The sequence below is a fragment of the Notothenia rossii genome, assembly GCF_949606895.1.
Source record: "Notothenia rossii genome assembly, chromosome: 6".
NCBI lineage: Eukaryota > Metazoa > Chordata > Actinopteri > Perciformes > Nototheniidae > Notothenia > Notothenia rossii.
Window position 1 is genome coordinate 59,369,050 of NC_136909.1, and position 10,876 is coordinate 59,379,925.

Sequence of the window (10,876 nt, forward strand, 5' to 3'; positions counted from 1 at the left end):
CAAGCCGAGGATAATAAACTTATACATGTCGTTAACGAGGCTGCACATGGCAGACAACGAGAGTGTTACCGACTACATGATAAGGGCAGAGAACGTGATTACAGCCCTGAGAGATGCAGGCGAGACCATGAGTGATGGACTGACCATAGCCATGATACTAAATGGGTTACCAGACTCCTTCAAGCCATTCGCCGTCCATGTAACACAGAACGAAGATAACGTTACGTTCACAGACTTTAGAAGAAGATTAAGGGTCTATGAAGAGTCGGAGAAAATGAACACAGCAGAATCCACAGATAATGTGATGAAAACATGTGCAAGGCAAGGCCGAGGCACCAAGACGCACGCTAGCAACAGAAGAGATGAAGATGCCAATGTGACGTGCTACAAGTGTGGAATAAAAGGACACATATCAAGAAAATGTTTTCGAAAAGTGTGGTGCGGTTACTGCAAAAGGAATACACACGATGAATCACTCTGTAAGAAAAAGGGGGGAGAAGATGGTGCCAGAAAAGTCGCAGAGGAACAGAATGGCGACCAAGACCATCTCTTCAAGGCCAAGCACACAAAGAGCGGGAAACCACCAGACAACGTGAAGATGAAAGGCATCATGGTGGACGCAGGAGCGACATCCCACATCGTGAACGACATCGGAAAGTTTAAAAGCTTCGACGATTCATTCCAGCCCGAGTCTCATTCAGTGGAGTTAGCCGACGGGACCAAGTGCAATGGAACAGCACAGAGAAGAGGAACGGCGGTGATATGTCTATTAGACGACGCCGGACGACAACACAGAGCACAGCTACGGGATGCACTGTACATGCCCTCATACCCACATGACATCTTTTCGGTGGCAAGAGCAACAAACGGAGGGGCGACAATCACCTTCAAGAAAGGGGACAGTCACATGGTTACCAAAGACGGCAGCAGGTTTGACATCCATGAAAGTGTAAATTTGTATTACTTACCAACTGTTGAGGGGAATGTTGACCAATGTAAAGGGTGTCACGACATGCAAACTTGGCATGAAATTTTGGGTCATTGCAATTACGAAGATGTACAAAATTTACAAGGTGTAGTGAAAGGCATGGAGATAAGAGGAAGTGCAGTCAAACCAGCTCAGTTGTGTGAAGTGTGTACACAGGGCAAGTTCACCCGAACGAGAAATAGGGAGCCAGACAAAAAGGCTAAGATGCCCTTAGAACTAGTCCACACAGACTTAGCCGGTCCCATGTCAACACCAAGCATAGAAGGGCACAGATATACACAGTCTTTTACAGACGACTACTCTGGTACTATTTTTGTGTATTTTCTAAGGTCCAAGAGTGATACAGTGCAGGCCACAGAAAGGTTCTTAGCAGACATAGCACCTTACGGAGAAGTTAAGTGTATCCGTTCAGATAACGGCATTGAGTTTACAAGCCGAGACTTCCAGGCACTGTTAACCAAAAATAGGATTAGACACGAGACGTCTGCACCCTATTCACCCCACCAAAATGGTACAGCAGAGAGAGGTTGGCGAACTCTCTATGATATGGGCAGATGCTTACTGATAGAAAGCAAGTTACCAAATAAACTATGGAACTACGCCATACAGACAGCAGCTTATGTAAGGAACAGGTGTTACAGTAGGCGCACAAAGAAAACGCCATACGAGCTGTTCACAGGCAAAGAACCAAATATATCCAAACTTCAGAAATTTGGGTCAGTGTGTTTTGCTTACAAACAAGAGAAGGGAAAGCTCGACCCTAGGTGTGAGCAAGGTGTTTTCATAGGCTATGATAAAAATAGCCCAGCTTACCTGGTGTATTATCCAGACACAGAGAGGGTCCAAAAGCACAGATTGGTAAAATTCACAACAAAGGGGGATAAAGAAAAGGAAACACAAACACCAGAGTCATACAATGAATATGGTGATAGTGATGTACATCCCAGGGTCAAGGACAGCGATGAAAATGTTGTTGATGAATGTGATGTGGGAAATGTGCCAGGTCAAGATACTCAAAGTGGTGCTTCTGGGACTTTACCTGAACAGACTGAACGTACACTGCCGGGTAAAGTCACCGAGACTCCAAACAGAAAAAACCCACCCAGAACCAGGAGGAGACCAGCTCACCTACAGGAGTTTGAGACTGACGATACGGAGGACAAACTGCAAACATGCATGGATTTTTGTTACAGAGCAGTATGCGACATTCCTCAAACCTTCCAGGACGCCATAGCGTCACCCAAATCAAGGCAGTGGAAAAATGCCATGAACGAGGAGACGAGATCACTGGAGGAGAACGAGACCTTCAACCTCACCCAATTGCCACCAGGCAAACGGGCAGTGGGGGGTAGATGGGTCTACGCACTCAAGAGTGACATTGATGGGTCAGACAAGTACAAGGCGCGATTTGTAGCTAAAGGCTACAGTCAGAAACCAGGAATCGACTATGATGAGACATTCTCACCCACAGCTGATATGACAAGTGTAAGAGTACTCATGCAAAAGGGAGCACAGGAGAACTTAATCTTACACCAAATGGATGTTAAAACAGCCTATTTACATGCACCCATTGATTGTGAAATATATATGACACAACCAGAAGGTTATGAGAAACAGTCAAAAACAGGTGAAGAGTTAGTATGCAAGTTGCACAAATCTCTCTATGGTTTAAAGCAGTCAGGCAGAAACTGGAATGCTATGTTACATACATGTTTGACTGAAAATGGTTTTGTACAAAACCCCGCTGATCACTGTGTGTATACAAGAGAAAAGCACAGCGAAAAGGTAATCCTAATAATATGGGTTGACGATCTCATTATAGCAGCCAGCAACGAGGGTGTATTGGAAAGTGTAAAGGGGATGCTCACTGAAAGGTTCAAAATGAAAAACCTGGGAAAGTTGAAATATTTCTTAGGTATAGATTTTGAGCAAACAGAAGGTCAAGTCAAAATGTCTCAAAAGAGATATGTGAGCAAAATACTGGAGAGATTTGAAATGCAGGATTGCAAGTCCAGAGACACACCATGTGAGCCAAAACTAGAATACACAGCAGACGCTGAAAACATTAAAGAGCCAAGAAAGTACAGGGAGGCAGTAGGAAGTTTAATCTACTTGTCCACATGCACTCGACCAGATATATGTTTTGTGGTCAGTAAACTATCTCAGCACTTTGCTGAACCAACTGAAGAGCACTGGAACACAGTAAAACATGTGTTCAGATACCTTAAAGGTACAGCAGAACAGGGGTTATGCTTTAAGAGAATAAATGACACAGATAGACTAGGTCTGAGAGTGTACAGTGATGCTGACTGGGCATCAGACGTAACAGACAGACGTAGTACATCAGGATATTGTGCCAGTCTCAGTGAAGGAAGCTCCTTGATCTCATGGAAGGCAAGGAAACAACCTACGGTTGCACTATCTACCTGCGAGGCAGAGTACATGGCCTTAGCATCAGCCATACAGGAATACATCTACTTAGAACAATTACTCAGAGGTATAGACAAATACAAATATGCACAAACAAAGGTGTACGAAGACAACCAAGGTACTATAGCACTAGCCAGAAACCCAGTAAACAGGCAAAGGTGCAAGCACATTGATATTAAGTACCATTTCATAAGGGAGACTGTAAATAGTGGAAAGGTAATTTTGGAATAATGTCCTACTGAGCAAATGATCGCTGATGTGATGACAAAACCAGCCACCAAAATAAAGCTAAAGAGGTTTGCTCAGGATATGTTTGGCACCTAGAAGGGCAAAGAGTTAACATAGTTAAGGTAAAAGAAAAAGAAGCCTTATTTTGTTTTGTTCTCAGGTAACCCAGTAAGCTAAGAGCGAGTGGGGGTGTTAAGTATTATTATTTGATGACGCCCTTAGTCTGTGTACTACGGTAGCAGTCGCACTGTTATTCTGTTCTTGTATGAAGGTACGTCCTAATGTGACGTCACTACGTTGACTGTTGTCAGTCTGTGAATAAACTTACCGGAGACATGCTGAAGAGAATACCGAGTCTGATTTACTTATTGTTCATACGCGATTCATGTGCACCCAAGCTTAACACTAACCCCTAGATTCCACCGGGCCCGTCTGTGTTGCGCTACGACTGTGCCGTGGCGTTCGCAAAGATCGCGGCCACTCTAGTCAATGGGTGCTATTCCACCAGACGCGCCGCGTTACGGCTGTCGTGGATATTTTAAACTCGTCAATACTGTAAAGATGTACAATGAGAGTAATCAATAATAAACTGGTGAAAGCAAACAGCGTTGTCTTGTTGGTTATTTATTTGAAGCTTCAAAGGCACAGGTCTCACAGAGTATAGGATAGTCTGCAGGAGTGTGCGCAATATTACATTACATTACATTGCATTTAGCTGACGCTTTTATCCAAAGCGACTTACAATAAGTGCATTCGACCAGGAAGATACAACCTTGAAGAAAACGGAATCATATAAGGACATCAGGTTTCATAGAGCCAAACATTTCAAGTGCTACTCAACTGGCTTTAGATAAGCCAGCCCTTTATTAGTATATAAGTGCTTTGTTAGTAATTCTATCTCTCGAAGTGGAGTCTAAAGAGATGAGTTTTCAGTCTGCGCCAGAAGATGTGTAAGCTTTCTACTGTCCTGATTTCAATGGGGAGCTCATTCCACCATTTTGGAGCCAGGATAGCAAACCCACGAGTTTTTGCTGATGGGAACTTGGGTCCCCCTCGCAGTGCGGGTGCAGCGAGCTGTTTGGCTGATGCAGAGCGGAGTGCACGTGCTGGGGTTTATGGTTTAACCATGTCCTGGATGTAGGAAGGGCCAGATCCATTCACAGCATGGTACGCAAGTACCAGTGTCTTGAAGTGGATTCTAGCAGTTACTGGAAGCCAGTGAAGGGAGCGGAGGAGCGGCGTGGTGTGGGAGAATTTTGGAAGGTTGAAGACCAGACGAGCCGCTGCATTCTGGATAAGCTGCAGAGGTCGGATGGCACATGCAGGCAGACCAGCCAGGAGGGAGTTGCAGTAGTCTAGGCGTGAGATGACGAGAGCCTGGACCAGAACCTGCGCTGATTTCTGGGTCAGCTGGGGACGTATCCTGATGTTATAAAGCGTGTATCTGCAGCAGCGGGTTGTAGCAGCAATGTTTGCAGCGAAGGACAGTTTGTTATCTAGGGTCACACCCAGATTCCTTGCAGTCTGAGTCGGGGAAACACCAGAGGTGCCGATGTTGATTGTTAGGTCAAGAGTGGGACAATCTTTTCCCGGAAGGAAAAGCAGCTCAGTCTTGTCAAGGTTGAGCTTGAGGTGATGAGCAGACATCCACCGAGAGATGTCTGCTACAGATGTAGCACTGAATTTCAGACTCCAGCTTACAGCTTCCTGCCTACGACCTGCCAAAGACCAGTATAGAGGAATGTTAAGCCCTCCCACTATTTTCCAAGAGGGCGTTGCCAGATTTTCAATTTCAGGTTTTAACCAGGAGATGGCGCTTCATTCACAAATACAGAAATGATGTTGCCTTTTCTAGTTGACAGAAACTGCTTTGAAGAGCATTTGAAAATATAGTCTTTATATATTAAAAATAATGTAAATGTTTACATTACATTAAACCATGCATTTTGTAATGTCAGCATTTCATTTAGAAGAAAAGTAGTGATATTTGATATTTATACTCTATTCCAACAGATTAAACCATTTTCCCACTGTAGGCCGATGCATGAAATTCTTACATTTTTGCCAGTTATATTATGGAGCCGCTGTAAAAAAGGATTTGATCATTAAGTTATTGAAACTTTTGTCTTTAAGTTACTTTCACTTAACATATCAATTTATGCAATTTCTACCTAATTTCATAAGTTGTTATTATTTCAACTCAGCTCTGTAAGCCAGTTCAATGACCTCCACATTCTATGAAGTGAATTTGACTGAACAGTGAGTTGTGATGTGTAATAATGTTCTGAAACTTTCCATGGCCTCTTAACATGGCAGTATTGTTGACATATTCCTGCCCGGTGAAAATAGTCCCGGTCTAATAGTTGTTTTCATTAATTGAATGCATTTAACAGGGACATGAGTTTTTAATTTGTTTACGATATACAGCAAGTGAACCACAGAGGTTGATTCGCCATTATCAAAAGAAGAACTTCCACCGGACAGATTGATGACTACGAAAAGCTAAGCGGCGGATGAATACGTTTTTGTGAAGCGATATGACAGTGATTTCGGCTGATGAACCACTGAAGGACAGGCAAAGTCAGGTGAGTGGTTGCATATTTAATGGTTTCAGGCAAAACGAAAAGTAGCTAAATGGAGTTAAATCCACACCTAACTGGTGTTTGAATGTTTATAAAAGAGATTTTATTTCAGAGCAGTGTTATGAAAATGTCGGTTAACCAAGCTAACTTTACAGGATTATGATTATCTAAACTTTTATTAAATAAATAAGTTTCAAGTATTCTTACTCTTATGTATGACGCTTATGAATTTTTAAAAGGTTTAAATGGTAACTGCCTATATTTGTAGCTTAATTTAGAGAGGTTTTGTTTGTTCGTTCCAGTAATTAGCCGTGTCCCGGCTCTGTTCGGCTAAATATTTAAGCGAAATTAACGTGTTTTGGTGAGGTTGTGTGTGTTCCTGCCAGTAATTAGCCGTGTCCCGGCTCTCTGTTCGGCTAAGAATTGTAGCTTATTAGACCCCGCCATGGCTTTGAAATGGATGTCATTTGTGGATAAGTATAGGGGACTTGAAGATTGTTTTTTGTTAAGGCCGAGCAAGTTTTAAAGTGATTCTATCCATGCAACGTTTTTCTGGTTCAGCTCACGCTAAACCTGCCCAGATACAGAGGGGGTGCCTCGCGCCATTGAACGAGTAAAATGCTAACTGTGTTCAGAAATAGCATTTATATTGTGCACAAATGTATGTTCCACTCTTGAAATGGAGACAAATTTGTATTTCTGCTTTTTAGAAAATATTTTATAGAAAAGAAAGGAATATATTTAGTTTATTTTATTGAACTATGGTGCCTATAAACTACATGTCCCACAATGCATTTCGTTCTGTGACTTGCGCACTGAAGTGTCTTAATATCAGCCGTTTCTAGCAGCGGGAACAGTCGGTGCTCAAGGCACTTAAAAATGTTGATCTTTGATTGATGAGATTATTGTTATTTAATCTAATAAATTAATGGGATGTATGTAATTATAACACAGGGAAAGGTTACTGTTCACCCACAATAATAAATAAGATGTGCAATGGTTGTAATTGTTAGATATTTATATTATAATAAAATAAATAATATTTATACATGAACAATAATTTGTCCTAAACTTCTGCTTTCAGAGGTAGTCAAGTTATTACTAAAAAAACAATAATAATCCACTGAATAGTCTATGGAAAATAACTGCAAGCAAATAATCAACAATTACAACCATTGTACAATTTCTTTTAAGTTTGGTTAAAACAAATAATAGTTTTTTCATTGATATATTTGGCATGCACGTAGACACAAAAATGCTCTATGTGGATGCACACTAACCTTTCCCTGTTATTATTACATGCATCCCATGAATTTATTAGATTGAATATGCCTCATCAATCAAAGATGAACATTTCAAGTTGTTTATTTATTTAATGAAGTACTGTTTAAGTCTTTATCATATGAATTCAGGGATAATATTGTAATTGTGAAAGCCAAGGCTTGTAGTTTATGGGCAACGTGACTGTTGTAATTGTGTGCATCTTATTCTTTGTCATGTTCTCAGTTCTTATTACTTTATTAAGGCCTGCTTCATAATGTACCTAAATGTGTGTTCTCTATTACAGACAGATTTTCAAAGATTTCCGTTTTTCTGCAACTGGATGAAGTGGACTTGTAAGTTGTGCAGGTTTTCCAGTTACAATGAGAAGGCAACATGCACAGTTGCAGACTGTTGGTAGAATATTTTCTATATGTCTGTGTCTCCTCAGATTCAGGCAGAGTTCCAGAGAATTGTCACTACGGACCTGCTTTCATCGTTTCTGGATGGACTTGATGGCCTGGCATTGCTGGAGGTCTACAAAGGTGCATATCCAGGACTGGAAAAAAGCCGGCACTAAAAGGCCTTTTGGACTGCCTTGAGAAAGATGTAAGTGGAGATGCTGATGACCATAATTTAGCCACCATTTGTTTGCTTCAAATTTTTATATCCCACTGCATTTGTTTTCCTGCAGGACACAAATGAGAGGAGGAGGACTGCTGCTCTCTTGGGACTATCACACTACATGTCTGGCGAAAATCAGGAAAATGTCATCAGGATGTGTGATGTAAGATCATAACTGTCTTGAATTACTTTATGTAATTGTACATTTTAACATAAATCACCCTGTGCCCAAAGTTTCCTTCAAAAGTAATGTTTACAATTACCTTAATTTAACAAAAAATAATTGCAATAAAGAATGATACATTTAATATAAACAAAAACAGCAAGAAAACGTAACTATTAAATAATATAAATAAATATAAAGCTCAAACTGTGAAAAGAGAGGCAGTTGAAATGATGTTCAATCACATTGCACTTTTACACTGTGAACTGTAGATTTTAGCTTCTATGTTTATAGCAGAAGCCTCTTAATTAGCTTTGTAGAGAAAAAGTACTTGTAGTACACTGAGCTCACTTTTATTTCTCCTTTTTCAAGGCTCATGGAGACACTCTCGAGGAAGCCATGAAGGTGATGCAAGTTGGTCTACTCATAGGCTACGAAGGTGAATGGGATGCCTTTCCTCAGCAGATCTTCAATGTGGCAGTTGTGGTCGAGGAGACAATTGTGCTCCACAACCTGAAAGATGTGGCTTTGCGATGCTTCTTGGACTAATATATTGCTTCAATCTTCAGTATACTCTGGAAAGGAAATATTCTTTTGAGTTTATCCAGAGGGTTGTTATGAAGAGACAGCCAGACCAAGCCTCTGTCAAAATACATGGACTAAAAAACAAACTAGGTAGGAGGTAGATCATCAAAGAGTGTAGAAAGTGAGCTCAATTTGGTGTTGTTCATTTGTATGTTCAAGTATTTTGTGTCTCTACAGTGACATGTTTTTAAAAAAATAAAATGTTTTAGGTTAGTGAGAATTCCATTTATGTTGGAAGTGTCACGAATAAACTTGCATTTTAATAGGACATTTAATGTTCATTTCAGTATTTACTAGTGTCTTGAAAGAGTCCTCTCCTGCTGATGTTCAGAAAGCTCTCTATTTGTTTCGTACTGTTTGTGCTCTGTCCTATTTGTAAAATGAATAACATAAATGTGATGTTATAATTTGTATGCATGTATATCTGTTGTATACTGTATGTTTATTCTTGAAAAATTAAAAATATTTCAGCATCTGAAGTAACTTCAAGCCTTATAGGTGATCACAGCTAACTGCCTGCCGTCAGATTTCATTTAAAAAACAGGTCTGATTTTAAACTTGTATCTTCAGTTGACTCGACTACTGCAATGGTGTCTCCACAGGCCTCACTGCTTTCACACCGTCTACAGTTTGATTTGCATAGAGGGAGCTCTGGCTGAATAGCCAGCGATTAGGTGTGGCCCATTTATCATAGGTGATCAGAGCTACGTGTGATTCTCATGGGGGGATGGGCACATAAGGCACACACGCACACACGCGCACACACAGACAGACAGACAGACACGCACACACGCACACACACCTGTAACTGCCTGCCGTCTGATTTTAAGACTTTCTGCGCTCATAAAGAATGATAAGAATAATGCGTATTGAACTGGTTTCATTAATTATTGAGTTTATTTAACACTAGAACCGCCAATCGGGTCAATTTGTGTGATGTGGTGTGTGTGCAATGTAACTTTTTTCAATAAAATATTAAAATCTCCCAGTCCGTGACTTTTCCTGAAAGTGTGTTATGTAGCACCCTATGTTTTTAAAAATTGCATTCTAATAGCGGGATATGTTCATGGCCATGTTACCATTTGAAACCTATGAGAATATGGTCAGAATCACAAACTGGAGCGGGAGCAAAGGGGAAATGCCCCTTCCCCTCAATGTGAGGCAGACACTTGAGTCCAGTGTCTCCCGTCGGTTCCCAGGCCTGACCACGGACCAGTGGCATAACATTAGCGAAGAAGCATGGTTGTCATGGTTACCCTTCTGTTTATTCTCCGCGGTGGGGGCCGAGCAAGCCCCCAGGAAGTGCGCCGGACTCTTAGTAGAATATTCGTCGTGGCCAAACGGCGGTACTACACTTTGTTTAGGTTGCTGGGCCCGGAAACACTTTTTCCCATTGACTTACATGGTGAAAGAATGGTCTGTAAATCGTTGGATAATTTTTTTAAACTAAATAAACCACCCAGTATGAACATTTGTATAGCCCTAATAAAAAACATTCTTTCCTCAAGTTGTAAAAATGTGCTAATAACGTTATTCTGAGAGCTATATCCCTCTGCATTATGAACGCGCATCTAACCCACGGGACCGCGCCGCCCGGCACGTTCATGTTACGTGTTCAGCAGGTTCAGCATTACATGCGTTTATCTTTACCCATGGATGCACAATAAAAACGGACCCATATCGTCTCACTGCCATCCCACGGAGCTGTAATAATGGATATATTGCACATGTTTGCTGTAATTCCTCATTTGTAAAATATTATACTACATGGGCTGTATGATTAAATCTTGTACCGTAAATGTTGTATTAAATAAAGTTAATATTACCAACGTTAGATTAACGTCCCTGTAGCTACTTATTGCACTAAGAAGCTTATTGCACTGTATGTATATATATACAGTGCAATAATTATTTGCATTTTGGTTAAAGTTGCGCATGCGCAATGAGCGCACATACGGGTACTTCTCAGGCATGCCGGGTAATCTGTGACGTTTCGCTCTCTCAAAAGTTGGGCCA

The 10,876-nt window shown here is 41.0% G+C and overlaps 2 protein-coding genes and 1 long non-coding RNA gene across 3 annotated transcripts in view; 2 read left to right on the plus strand and 1 right to left on the minus strand.

Moving 5' to 3' along the window:
* LOC307042245 (uncharacterized protein) overlaps window positions 1-10,876 on the minus strand; it is a 492,007-nt gene that overhangs the window by 380,417 nt on the left and 100,714 nt on the right. The window lies entirely within an intron of this gene.
* adgra1b (adhesion G protein-coupled receptor A1b) overlaps window positions 1-10,876 on the plus strand; it is a 324,973-nt gene that overhangs the window by 29,269 nt on the left and 284,828 nt on the right. The window lies entirely within an intron of this gene.
* On the plus strand, window positions 6,357-9,776 carry LOC307042247. Its single transcript, XR_013809047.1, has 4 exons — window positions 6,357-7,844; window positions 7,940-8,097; window positions 8,183-8,275; window positions 8,648-9,776. It is a non-coding gene; the product is annotated as an uncharacterized lncRNA (long non-coding RNA).